We start from the raw sequence: 14,376 nt of genomic DNA, 5'->3' as shown, positions 1-14,376 counted from the left end.
CAGGGCATTATTCGCGGAATTGGAGATGGTGAACCCACTAATATTTGGATACATAACTGGATCCCGAGGGAAGTTTTAAACGCCCCATTATGTCCCTGGTGCAAAACCCACCGCAACGGGTGACTGAGCTGATTGAGGCCACCACGGCATCTTGGCGGGACAACCTGGTGAGACCTGTGTTTACACCTTTTGATGCGGAAGAAATCTTGAAGATTCCCTTATGCACTAGACGTGTGGAAGATTTATGGGCGTGGAGCGAGGAGCCTTGACGCAATTTTATGGTGGGGTTGGCTTACAGAATGATGGTGAGTACTAAGGTTGGGAGGTAAAATTGGTTGGAAGGACTAGAAGGATCTTCCAATACCAATACTGAAAGCAAGGAGTGGAACTCGATTTAGAGAATGCAAGTCCCTTCCAAGATCAAGTTGTTCATATGGCGCCTCGCTAGGCACTCGATCCCAGCAGGAGAGGTTCTTCATCATCGAAACATGGCGACTATAGCGGCCTGTCAGTTATGTGGTGTGCATGACACGTGGAAACATGCGTTACTGGACTGACCCATGTCGCGTAGCACGTGGGTGCTATCATCTGAAGTAGTCCTTGATCAGTTGAGTATGGTACAACATGAAAATACGAAGAGATGGATTTTCACGATGCAGGAAAAGTTGAAAGCTGATGAGTTTGTCCAACTAGTGGTGACTCTCTGGGCCATCTAGAGTGCTCGCAGGAAAGCCATACATGAAGGAATTTTTCAGAGCCCTCATGCGATCCATAGCTTCATCGGGTCTTACCTATCGGAGCTGGAAATGATCATGTCAAAGAGCTCGAGCAAAGGGGGTGCAACGGCGAGGAGACGACAATGATGGCTGGCACCGCCCCGAGGTTACATGGAAATTAATGTTGATGCAACTTTTGGATGGGGGGTCGATACAGCTGAGTTGGAGCAATTTACAAAGATCAAGGAGGAGTTTTTTCTAGGGTTGTCAGCAATTGTATTCACCAGAATAGGAGATCCTTCAATCCTAGAAGCTTTGGCGATCAGAGAGGCTCTTGCCCTAGCAAATGACATGAATTTACAAACCATTCATGTGGCCTCAGACTGCAAGGGGTTTATCGAGGAGATCCAGAAGGGAAGTGCGACCATCTACGACGCAATTATTTAGGAAATAAAACTTCATTTAGTTTCTTTTACTTCTTGTAATATAGTCCATGAATTTAGGAGCTCAAACTTTGAAGCTCACAATATTGCGAAGCATGCTTTTTCCTTGGGACCCGGCCGCCATGTTTGGTTATGTCACCCCGGAGGAATTCCCTTCATCCCCATAAACATTGTGACGACTTGAATAAAAGCTTCATGAGATTGCCTCAAAAAATATTCATTTCCTGCACATTCACATTAATGCCATCATTTTGAATTGTTAATAACTAAATATCCATGGATCCAAATTAAACAACTTATATATGTAAAATGCTTAGAATTTTGTATAGATTCACAATATCCAACTTTCATCCATGTTTAGACTGTTTAAAATTGCTCTGGATTAAATTCATATCCAAATAACCGTAGCTCCGGATTAAATGAACTTTATATGTAAATGGGGTAGAAAAATGCATAGATTAACTTGGTGCACTTTATTTTTTTGTTTAACAACATTAAAATTGTGTTTAGGCAGAACAGTACCAAATTCGAAATGTGCCTAAGGGGATTTTTCGGAATTGTTGTTTGTTGTTTCCGGCCTCATTTAAACTTGCCTAGATAGGTAGTTTACATGTGCTTCACCTCTTGACATGTTAACCAAAATTTAATATTGATGGGTAGCATGAACGAGAGTGAACTAAATATTTGAATGTGGTGTTTCATTAATATGCAACTCGTTGCATATTGAGCTCCACTTAATTTGTAGTTTTGTTTGTTGCACTTTGCCATACCATGCCTCATTAAAATGGACATGCATCATACTTGGTTGGGCATCATGTCATGTTATGCTTGGTTGTTTACTATGTTGTTTGCTCCTTTTCGGTTGTGCTTCTTCTCGATAGTTCCAGTTCAGTTGCGATTGTGAGGATCCGTTCGACTATGTTGGTTCGTCTACTTCATGGATTCGGTCTTCTTCCTAGCGGGATTTCAAGCAAGATGACCATTACCCTGGATACCACTACTATCTTTACTTTGCTAGATGTCTCGATGCTATTGCTATGTCGCTCTACCTACCACTTGTTTGTCAAGCATCCCAAATTGCCATGATAAGCCTCTAACCTTTTCCACCTTCCCAGCAAACCGTTGTTTCGATAAGTTACCACTTTGCTCAGCCCCCACTACTAGGGAAAACCTTATACACAGAACTTTAGCAGTAGCGCGTGTTAAAAAGGCACGCTGGTGCTAAGTAGCAGTAGCGCGCTGATGTAAACGGCGCTACAGATACAGTTGTAGCAGTAGTGCGCGTGAAGATAAAAGCGCTACTACTAAAATTCAAATGGCTTAGCCGATAGGCTACACATAGTTGTAGCGATCTACGTCAAACCGTGCTACCGCTACTGCTAAAGGAAATAAAATTAAATGGAAAGCAAATAGGAAAGTAAATGAAAATGAAAGAAATGGAAAAAGGTGAAAGGAAAAAAATAAAATGTAAATAAAAATAAATGAAAAAGGGTAAAAAAAGAGAGAAAGGAATAGCAGTAGCGTGTATCGAGGAACGCGCTGTAGCTAGCATAGCAGTAGCGCACTTCCTGGAACGCGCTACTGCTACTTCTGACTTAACCGCGCGGTTCGTTCTTCCCCACGGCCACTTCCCCCAAATCCAACTCCTTCGCTGTCGCCGCTGCCATTGCCCGTCGGCCGCCGCGCGCTCTCCCGTCGCTCTCCACACACCCTCGACACCGCCCCCGACCCCGGATTCGACGCCGCCCTCGACCCCGACCTGGACACCGCCCCCGACCTCGACGCCTCTGCCGACCCTGACCTCGACGCCGCCTGCCCCTCCCTCGCCACAGGCACCCGAGGTGAGCACACCTGCTCCTCCCCCTCCCCTACCTCTGCCTAGGGTTCTTCAAATTTTAGTTGCGTCAAATTAGTTAGGGTTCATCTATGGGTGGAAACGAACGGATGCAGATGTTATCAGATACGGATGCGGCTCAGATGTTTTCTTAGATGATGAATAAACACTATTATAATGCATAATAAAACGAGTAAAATTTGACCACTTATTTCACTTTTATGTTGGATAATTGGAATATACGCTACCACTTTCCACCCCTAGGTTCATCAAATTAGATGGTAATTAGGGTAGTAGTTCCTAGGTACTAATTAGTTAGTAAGAATTAGGTACTAGTTTATTTATATTTATAGTAAGCTTATTTTTAGTAAGAACTAGTTGAATTAATAGAACTAGTTGAACATGTCACATTTGTTGTTATTTTTTTAGTTAAAGCAATTTTTCCCGCATCGACGTCGACGATTCCTATCCCGCATCCTCGTCATCGACTCGGCGGAGGACACCTGCTTGACCAGATGGGCCATGTCCGGAACTGGGGTCCGTCGGGCTGGTACTGGGAGGCGCTACCTACCGGGGGGCGCAGCTTGGTGAGGAGCCAGCCCATCATTCACCCGAACCTTCTTTGGTGGCGGTCGCGTGGGCCAGTGATGGTGCAGAGGCTTGAGGACCCCGCGGAGGTGGTACGTCACTGTGTCAGCAAGGAGGACGCGCACGTCCATTGCTACTTGTTTGCGTTGGAGCACAGGTTCTCCAATACCTGGCAGGTTCTCCAGGGATCTCACTGGAGCTATGATCCTGTGATGGTTCCTTCTCTTTTGGTGTCCACCGCCCGCGCCGATACCCATTGTGCGCTAGGGTTTTAGTTGTATTAGTGATGTTATATCTATGATACTATTCGGGATGTATTAGTGATAATATTCGATGATGTATGGACGCATAAGATGATTTACTTTTGCTTATTAAATGCATGCTAATTTGAATACTTATTTATTTTATGATTTGGTTTTGCCTATTGAATGCTCATGTCAATATGAGTCCTATAAGATATTTTGAAATGTATATCTTGTGTTGCTCAAATAGGATATGTGCTTGCCCAAGTGGCCGGTCATGTTTGCAGGTTACACTTCTGAGTGTCCTATGTTTTGCCGGAGTGTTGATTCATTTCCGTTCCGGCAAATTTCAGGCCCTCGATATGTCCTATTTTAGCAAAGGTCATGCCGGATTTTTTCATGAATTTTGGCATGACTTGTGCCAGAATATGTAGAAAATATCAAGTGCCCTGGATTTGTGTGTTGAGTATCCTGGTAGATGCCTTTGATCGATTTTCAATTAATGTTTCAACTATGAACATAGGAAATGTCTGGCGGTGAGAAGGATTTTGGTATTTGCGAATACTGCGAAGACGAGCGCGGCCTATGCGACAGAATCTTCCAAGATGATGATAGGCGCTTCAGCATCAAGCTGGACAAGAACTTCGAAGTGGATACAGTAAGTCACAACGACAAGTCTTTTTCCGTATTTAAGCATGACATCTGTTTCATTTGCTTCAACTTATAATTTATTTACTTTACTATTCTACTAGCGTATCCCCTGCCATGCAAGAGTTTTTGTCTTGGATAAGATATGTTTCAGTCCTACGAAAACTATTATGGAGGTAAAGAGAGTTTACTTGAAGACCGAGCATGGTTATACTTTCCACGCAAAATTATACAACACAGACACCTACACCTATTTTAAATGCAAAACTTGGCAAGCATTATGCAAGACTTATGCATTTGAGCCTGATATGGTTATCACCTTTGATATTTGTCTGGAAGATGATATTGAATGTAATATCGACATCTGGGTCGATGTGCAGACGCCTCCAGTTATACCATTATGTGAGTTTCTCAACCATATTTATGTCTTCGATATTGTTTATTCAAAAATAATTGATAACTAATTTCTATTGACAGCTTATTTTCATTCCAGCAAATATGTCCGGCGCTTGGTAGACATGACCGTCTAATGTCCCGGAGCTGAACTAAACTGCGAGGAGATAGGTCATTATGTTTCATGGCTTGAGGATCTTCATACTGTCAAGACAAATTATTTTCCTAGACTTAAAAATCTTAGTACTCAAAATGTGCGACCAATAGTGTTCGTATTGAACTACAGTCACATCTATTTAGGAAAGATGGTAAAATGTTTACTATTTGCCCTCAGTGAATCTTTTGCATATATTATTTTTAAGCTAAACTTCATTGCTAAGTATGTTACTATACGATGTTCTTCAACAGGGACTCCCGATGAATGTTGTGCCTCATTGGACCAAGAGTAAAGGTCGCATGAGAATGGTTAGCTTATGGACAAGACATCCTACAATGAACTTTAGTGCATTCAGGATTTCTAAAAGCGAGGAATGCTTAATAGTGAAAGACTGGAGCAAAATTGTGAACGATCACAGAGAAGTACTAGGGGGCAGCAATCAGAAGCGCAGCCCATGATTAGGAGACAGGTTTATCAACATGCTCCAACATGATGAAGCAGGAGTGCTACACATGTTTTATGCTATTTTACCGAGAGCTGTAGCAGTGATTAGCTAGCTAGAAATGAGTTATGATGATCAAATAGCCAGTGTTAGTGGTAATGACTATGATGATTATTATTAGCTAGTGCTGATGGTGATTAGATAGCTATCGCAGCTAGTGTTGGTGGTGATTAGCTAGCTAGAATGAGTTTGAAGATGATGATGTGTGCTATACTATGACTATGATGATTAAATAGCTACTGTTGGTGGTAATGACTATGATGATGATTAAATAGCTTGTGTTGGCGGATTATATTCAAGTGGAGACAACATATGGTGCACATCAAAAGTACTACTAGTCCAAACTAAATCAAGTTTGGATTAGTAGCATACTTTTGACATGCACCACATGTTGCCTCCACTTAAACCTAATCCACCTTCATTTGACACACTGTTCTGGACATATTTAAAACTATACAAAGGCTAGCCAACTCGCTTGGAGAATGCTCCCCCGGTCGCGTCCTTTGTTGGCCCTTCGATGCTGGTCAGCGCGGTCTTTTTTTCGCTCCTGGCCGTTGGATCCTCGCTGGGAATTCACCTGTGCCATTTTCACCGCATGGTAGATCCTGGACGGGGTATGACATGTGGGCTCGGGCTAGCTCCGATTGGCTGGGTTCTAGTTTTTCGGATGCGCGGGGCAGCCTCTCCTGCCGCGCCGCATGCGCGCGCTCGCGTCGTGGAGACGTGCGGGCCTGTGGTTGGGCGTGGGCGTGAACCGTAGCCCCCCAGTGCCCAGCCGCCACACCCCTGACCCCTCCCTCCTCACTCCCTCGCCACACTGTCGCACCATCTCCCTCCTCCCTCCTCCCTCGTCACCAGCCGCCGCAACAGGGGATTTGCGGCCCCTCCATCACCAGCCGCAGCACCAGGAGATTTGCCGCCGCCGAGATCCAGCGCCTTGCAAGGTCCTCGGGTCAGCCTTGTCGCGCCCGCCACTCTGTCGACCAGATCTGTGCCCTTGACTCCCTCTTCTCTCGCGTCGCGCGGTGCCTGCTGCTCCACCATGTCGAGCAGCGCGAGCATCAAGCAATGGCTGATGCCAAGGTGAGCTTCCCCTCGGCTCCTCTCTCTCTCTCTCTCACCATCACACAATAATCTCCTCCTGATCTTGCTATTTGTGCATAATGCATCTCCATATGGCATTGATGTTCTTTCGATTTGCAGGCATGTCAAGATCAAGGATATTTAAACTTGTTTCTTTGATTGATGAAAGATTTCAGATCCTTCTGTAGATGAATTTCTGGTCTAAGATACATGGTGTTAATTGTCCCAAAGATGGAACGATTTGTTCCACGGAATTTATCTCCTTAGTTGCATTCCATTTACAGGTAAAGTGAGATTGTTACCTCTGTTTGTTTTTCCGTTTAAACTTCATGATTGGAGAATGGATATTAGCTTAGCTGCTGTATGGAATTTTTCATTAGAGGGGCCTAGGCTGAGACTTAATACTTAATTACTTTCTGTTTGAACAAAAGAAAAAGTGCACCTATGAATTGTAAAATGTGGAGTGCAAACCCGACATCCTCCAATATTACCTTATTTGGTGCTGATTTCCATCTTCCAGTTCATGTTCATGGCCTTGCTGTGGTTGCACGGTGGTTCGTGGGGAACAGGAGCAAATACCTTTGCTACAACCAAGGTCTTGACAAACCAGTCAGGGAGAGATAGGTTCGGTGAGTCATTTTACCCTTTGTTTACCCCTTTCAGATTAGCAGAGAAGAAGGATCTTTTTTTATTCCCTTTTGATTTCCTCTCTTGTTTGACTGGAACCTTTTTTCATAGTTTTGCAGGGGTTGTTATGTTCTGTCCCCTGTGGTAAGTTTGCTAGGCAGCGGCTTACTCCTCTCTTGTTTTTTTAGTTTTGACCACGATATCGAAATTACATCTGGTCGATGGTGTCAAGTTTAGGCAGGTACCATCAGCATTTTGTGAAGATTGCCATCGTCTAAATTTTATTGCAGCATGATGCATATGTAATAAGGAATTTGGTGTTTGAGAAGCATCACCGGAAGTTGGTATGCTAATATCTCAATTGGCAAGATAAAAGGACCACTACTTCTTACCTTCCAGTCATTTTAATATGATAGGAATGCAAGTATGTACTAAGTAGAAAAGATGGTTGAATTTGGTGCCCTGCATTTACACGACTAGGTGTTATTCAGTTTTTTTTCCTTTGACGGCTCTGAGTACAAATTGGAGCTTGTTGGGTACAAAATGTTGCCAAGATTAGTTCAGGATCAGAATTGTTGTCATGTTGTCCAGATATTGCTCTAAGAGTTTCCTAGAATTAGTTTAGGATCAGAGTTATTGTCATGTTGTCTAGATATTGCTCTGAAGATTCCAAACGTACTTTTCTGGTTGCTTGGTTATAATTTTTGCCCCCCAAAGGGAAGCTCTGGCCAGTTTCTTGCTAGAATATTATCATAAGGCTTGATTAATTTAGAACATACCTTTGTCTTTTCACTCTTATTTTATTTTAATAGTTATTTTACATGCTGTAAACTATTTCTTTTATTTTTCCAGGAAGAAATAGAAGTTGAGGGGAAGCTATTGCATGCTGGAAAATCAGTTGGTGTTGTCAATGTTGGTTTCAAGAAAAGGACTGGCAAATTGATGCTCAGGCACGTCATACAAAGTACTTGTATCTAGCAGATTGCGAGGATTCCCTTCTGTTGTAAAATAAAAACCTGGTTATATGTTGCATCTCAAAATCAAGATGTTGATTCAAGAAGAGAAAGGAGCTGTCGGCGTGCCATGGTGAGCGTCCTTGTCCCGGAGCATGCAGTTTATCAGTATAAAGTAATGGGTAACAATGTTTTCTCATACATATGATTCTGAAGTAATAGAGAGCAGGAAGTGGTAGGCTTAATTTCAGTTAGATAAATAGGTGTACTGCAGCATCATATATTTAGGTAATCCCTTGTATTTTTCTTTCCAGGTTCATGCTTTATACATCATGTATATATGCCAGCCAGGGAGGTGGATGGGCTTGTCTCCGCTGCGTCGTGAGCACCGTCGCCGCCTCTGCGGCCACCTTGCTCCGCATAGTAGCATGTGTGAGGAATCGGGGACAAGCGACCACGAGAAGATGGCGTCGGCGGCAACGGCAATGCGCATGTTGCGCGAAGCCTGGTAAGATGGGCGCGGCCTCTCCGCAGGCATTTCAGGATGGCGTGCCCGACGGCTTGGAACGCGCGCGCCCGGCGCACAGGAGGTGTCTTGGAGCACGCCGGCGGCAACATGCACCATGAGGTCCCGGAGCAGCCCAACCAGTACAGGAGGAACCCTGCCATTCCATCCTCACCTCTGGTCACAGGTAATCCCCTTCCAGTTCTGAGCAATTTTGTGCATCACAATTTTGTGTGGTACGTTTGTTTTTACCTATTCCAGTTCCGAGCCTTACTTGTTCATATGGTTTCAATTGCCGTCTCTCATGTGACGTTGAGAAAATCACATGTATATGCGTATTTTTTCCTCTGTACCCTGATTTATCTTAGTCCTTATGTCAAAGATACTGGATGTAGTAACAGGTCGACGTACTAACAAATGCAAAGAGAATGGACCTCCTCTTGATTAGCTCAAGAGGACCTGTATAGTGGCTTCATGTAATTTCTTGATTTCCCATAATGATTTTGCTGGCAATTTGTCAGTGTATTTCTAGCTGAAATTGCATGTATATCTTACAAATTTACATTGCAACAAATTAATAAGGAGTATAGAAGCATTTGCATCTATCTAACATATTTGTATGGTATGTTTCAAAAAGCTCAAGGTTAGATATGTACTGCTGTATGAGGCTATCATTAGGATGGAAGACAATTAATGTTAAAATATTGTTTGAATTTCCTTCTTTCTGTAAACGGCAATACAAGCTATGTTTGCGCCATGATTCTATTACAATTTTTTTAACAACTGACAATTAACGACATATCAAATGTTCCGTATTGAAATGGATCATTTTGTCAGGTTGGGTTTAGTAGGTCATAATTGTTTTATTCTACGACAGGATTAATTTTGTTTATACTGTAACCTGTTCAAGGATTGACGAGTTTTCGAACCCTACGATCTTTGCACACTAAGGTTCAGCTGTGTTCTTTGTGAAATATACGTCCTGCAAGTCTCATGTGTCTTGCGTTGTTTTCGCTATCCAAGCTACAGGCTTTTGATATACTCAAAATGAGATTCTTTATATGGCGGGAGCTATACACATGATCGGTTGTTCATCATTTCAAGTTTGACTTATTATTAGTTGATTACCTGCTTCTATGCGGTGAACAAATGAGTAAGCAGTTTTAGTTGATAAAGGTGTAGGCAGCACATCTTTTTTGCTCCATTTTTTGGTTTATAAGTCAAGGTTGTTTAGCCTCTGAATATCTTAATTGTAAAACAGTTTTGATGCAATTTTTGAACCATTGTCTGTTTTGTTCGTGCAGTTCATGGTACCACATCTGCATGCTACATCTTGTGTAGATTTGGCTACCACATTATATTATGTTTCACTTTGCTCCGTCAAAGTTTCAGTAAAAAAATGAATTGAACATCTTTTTGTAGACATACAAAAATGGTCCTGCATTTTTTACATCGCCCTGAGATCCAATTCAAACTATATTTTCTGCCTAAACTGTTGCATACGTATGAGATCATGGGATAACTCAGACACGAGCCGGTGTCCAGTGCGCAGTTGGGTGCATTATTTCGTGACATCCAGTGCTAACTGTTTAATGCTGAGTAATCAAATATATTCCATGAAGTGCTTCTTGGTATTTTACAACCGTTTACTCTGAATTCTGGTCTTCATGCCTTCAGACAATTTTCAGGTTGCTTTTCCATGATTTCAAATAACTTATACTGCGCTCGGGGCATATCTAGATCTAGCACAGAAGAGATGTGTTTCTTGAAGACCCGAACAATGACAATACTAACAGGATTGATTTTAATAATGCCAGTACTGCTCCATAAAATAAACATAGAACTACAAAGCTCGTGTTCACTCCTGCAAAAAAAAATCGTAACAGTTAATTCTGCTGTAGTTGTAGATGTACATCCTTTATTCTCACAACAGTTAATTCTAAGGCCATTCATATCGTTGCAGATTTTGCCTATTCTCTGAGATGGATGATGATGAGCGGTGCAACCGAAAATTCAGAGCTGGGCTTTACACACTTCAGTGGGTAAGTGAAGTTCCAGTTTTTCTTCTGTACCCTATTACTGCTCTGTTGTACAGAGAGCAGTGAGTGTATATTAGCTAAATGTTAGATTGGAATGCAGGAGTAGCATGACAACACCAAGGTAGAGACCTGAAGAGAAGCAAGGGGATGGACCAAGGAAACTAGAACTGTGTTGTCGTGATCTGGGTCGTGTCGTCTTCGTCCATCTCCATGGAGGCATATATACATAGGTTAGGTATAGGAAAGGAGGCCGTCTCCATGGAACTCTGACTGATGTGTAATGTCCTCATAGGACTGGACCGTTTACAGAGGGAGTACTTGAAAATAGATTCTTTATATATTGTTTGGTTCCATCACCCGCATAACCTAAATTAGAAATTTGGTATCTAAAGAGTGTAGTGTAACCATTGTGCTTGCTGCAGTTTTACTTTAGTGTTGAAATATTTTTGTTGGCTTGTTCTGTACTACGAAATATTTTTGTTTTCCCAGCCATTGTTTTCTAAATCCTATCAGCATATTACCTGATATGACCTTTGAAGTTTCTGTTTTATAACGAGCTTTGCACCGGTCAACTTGAGTATGGTATGGTTTATTCTTTTCTGTTGCGGCTATTCGAGAGAAATTTAGAGCTCCACAACCTTCTGAAGACTTGGCATAGATGAAACAATCAATCAGTTGAGATGCATCACATGATCTTTTTCTCTTGACATTTATGGGTATTGAACCCATAGATCAGCTTATCAATGGAACTCTTATCGGGTTGAGAAGGTGTCACAAAAGCTAAAGAGAAGTTTAACATGGTCCCTGATTAACTCTTACCTTCTTACCTATTATGTGAAGGGGGTAAGAGGGACCTTGTTAAAATTAGCGAAAACTAAAAAACAGGGCGATTAGCTAAGGAAAGAAGCTAAGAAGCATCAGGAAGGATTTGTAGGATGGTACCGCGGTCAAATGCATCCTAGGATAGGTACTTTAAGAATTATGGTGTGTTCTTCTCCTTTTTTGTTTACCTTAGCCACATAGGTTAGCCTCAATTTATTATTATCCTTCCGTTTAGAGTAGATGTTTCCATTAGAACTGATATCCATAGGGTCAGTTTGAGATCCTCTCATGCTCAACCATCGCACTGACCTACGACACCATCGATTCTCAATCAAAACAATGTCAGCTTATAAATAACCATTGGAATAACTGCAAAAATTTACTTCCATATGAGTGCATCCCAAATAGAAAGGATCGCATCACAAGATCTATAATGCCTAGAAAACGAGACAAAAGCGGTGGGAATCGCCACAAAAAAGAGGGGAGATGCAAGATCGAGATAAATGGAAGGTAAATCTATGCATGCAGACAAATCCGAAATCAAAAGAGGTAAGAAATCGCACCGGTCGGCGGCTGAGGAAATGAAAGGAAGGGGATAGACAGTCTCTGCTGGATCCACCCCTGCCGTTTCATATTCAGCTCCTCACGGGCCACAGGCATCGCTCTACGTGGGCTGGGCTAAATAACATATGGACTATCCTAATACCTCCTGATCCCTATATCTTCATATATGCACAACAAAGACATGTTTTTTTCTTAGGTTTCTTATCTTTTTCCCTCTTTTTTTGCAGGAAAAAGATGCACGGCCAGATTTCTCATCATGATAACCATGTTTTCAAACTTGCTAAAAAATACAACCATGCCAACTTTACTCTCTCATCATAGTGGCCATATTTTCAAACTGAACATATTCATATTATGCAAAGTTTCCCTTTTCCCAGACTATTATTTAACAACATAATAAACATGTTTAAAAATTAGCATGATTTAGTTGAAGGTTCTTGCAGCATGAAACTATTTTCATCGACATCATGTCTTCAGCAGGTCTCTGCGCCATTTGGCGCAACGGGTCAACTAGTTGATATAACAAACTCATAATTGGTATTATACCAAAAAATTTATAACGGCGTACAAATACACTAAACATGAAAAAAATGAAAAAAATAATACTAGTAGTGATGGACAGGAAACACGCTACTACTAATTAGATTTGCAGTAGCACTGGAGTAAACACGTGCTGCGGCTATATGTCTTAGCAGTAGCATGTGCCGCATGCGCTACTGCTAAGTAATAGCTGTAGCGCTTTACTAGTAGAGCGGTTCCCCTCACTACTGATAGGCATAAAACCCACGCTACTACTAGGCTTTTCCCTAGTAGTGCCCTCTTATAGCGTTTCTACTTGTAGGTGCAGTGCTTGTTGTTGATGGCAGCTGGAACTACGTTGGTATTTCCCCGGACAGGGAGGGATGATGTAGCACATCGACGGCAGAGTATTTCCCTCAGTTATGAAACCAAGGTATCGAACCAGTAGGAGAACCAAGAAACACAACTTAAACAGCCCCTGCACACAAATAACAACACCTCACAACCCAACGAGTTAAAGGGTTGTCAATCCCTTTCGGTTAACGGCACCAGAAATTGGCGTGTGACGCGAGAAAGTTGTAAATATAGATAGACCGAACGCCAAATAAAATAAATTGCAGCAAGATATTTTTGGATTTTTGGTTTAATATATCTGAAAATAAAAGCAAGGAAAAAGTATATCGCAGAGCAGATATATGAGAAATAAGACCCGGGGGCCGTAGGTTTCACTAGTGGCTTCTCTCGAGAAAAATAGCAAAGGGTGGGTAAACAAATTACTGTTGGGCAATTGATAGAACATCAAATAATTATGATGATATCCAGGAAATGATCATTACATAGGCATCACGTCCAAGATTAGTAGACCGACTCCTGCCTGCATCTACTACTATTACTCCACACATCGACCGCTACCAAGCATGCATCTGGTGCATTAAGTTCATGGAAAAACGAAGTAATGCAATAAGAACGATGACATGATGTAGACAAGATCCGTTTATCTATATGGCGGTAGATATAGATCTCGTCTTTTTATCCTTAGTAGCAATGATACATACGTGTCGGTTCCCTTTCTGTCACTGGGATCAAGCACCGTAAGATCAAACCCACTACCAGGCACCTCTTCCCATTGCAAGATAAATAGATCGAGTTGGCCAGACAAAACCCAAATATCGGAGAAGAAATATGAGGCTATAAGAGATCATGCATAAAAGAGATCAAAGAAACTCAAATACTTCATGGATATAAAAACATAGATCTGATCATAAACTCGAAGGTCATCGATCCCAACAAACACACCGCAAAAGAGTTACATCATATGGATCTCCAAGAGACCATTTAATTGAGAATCAAGAGAGAGAGAGATGAAGCCATCTAGCTATCAACTACGAACCCGAAGGTCTACAAGGAACTACTCACGCATCATCGGAGAGGCACCAATAGAAGTGGTGAACCCCTCCGTGATGGTGTTTAGATTGGATATGGTGTTTCTGGACTTTGTGGCGGCTGGATTGGAGGGACGAGTCATTCAGACCATCCTCACCAGCTCACACAAACACAAGAACACACCTCCTGAGGTTTTTCTCCCACTGTACTACTTCATCTGCAACCCACCTCGATCCCAATCCACCACATAGCAGGAGTAGGGTTTTACACCGTAAGGTGGCCCGAACCTGGGTAAACGGCCTTGTCCCATTTCCTTCCAGTTCATCGAGCTAGGCCGAGCGATCGACGAGTCGGCATA

At 42.2% G+C, this 14,376-nt stretch overlaps 1 long non-coding RNA gene across 10 annotated transcripts; it reads left to right on the top strand.

Annotated features, from left to right (window-relative positions):
• The first annotated feature begins 6,192 nt into the window (after window positions 1-6,192).
• LOC125551780 lies at window positions 6,193-11,255 on the top strand. 10 transcript variants are annotated; one of them, XR_007303173.1, is made up of 8 exons: window positions 6,209-6,606; window positions 6,727-6,890; window positions 7,127-7,235; window positions 7,353-7,377; window positions 8,086-8,319; window positions 8,501-8,878; window positions 10,655-10,733; window positions 10,831-11,255. It is a non-coding gene; the product is annotated as an uncharacterized LOC125551780 (long non-coding RNA). The 10 variants fall into 10 exon arrangements; XR_007303167.1 differs by having other exon boundaries at window positions 6,210-6,606; window positions 7,345-7,377; XR_007303169.1 differs by having other exon boundaries at window positions 6,199-6,606; window positions 7,353-8,319.
• The last annotated feature ends 3,121 nt before the right edge of the window (window positions 11,256-14,376 follow it).

Source organism: Triticum urartu, chromosome 4 (genome assembly GCF_003073215.2).
Source record: "Triticum urartu cultivar G1812 chromosome 4, Tu2.1, whole genome shotgun sequence".
NCBI lineage: Eukaryota > Viridiplantae > Streptophyta > Magnoliopsida > Poales > Poaceae > Triticum > Triticum urartu.
This window is presented reverse-complemented; position numbering and strand designations above follow the sequence as displayed.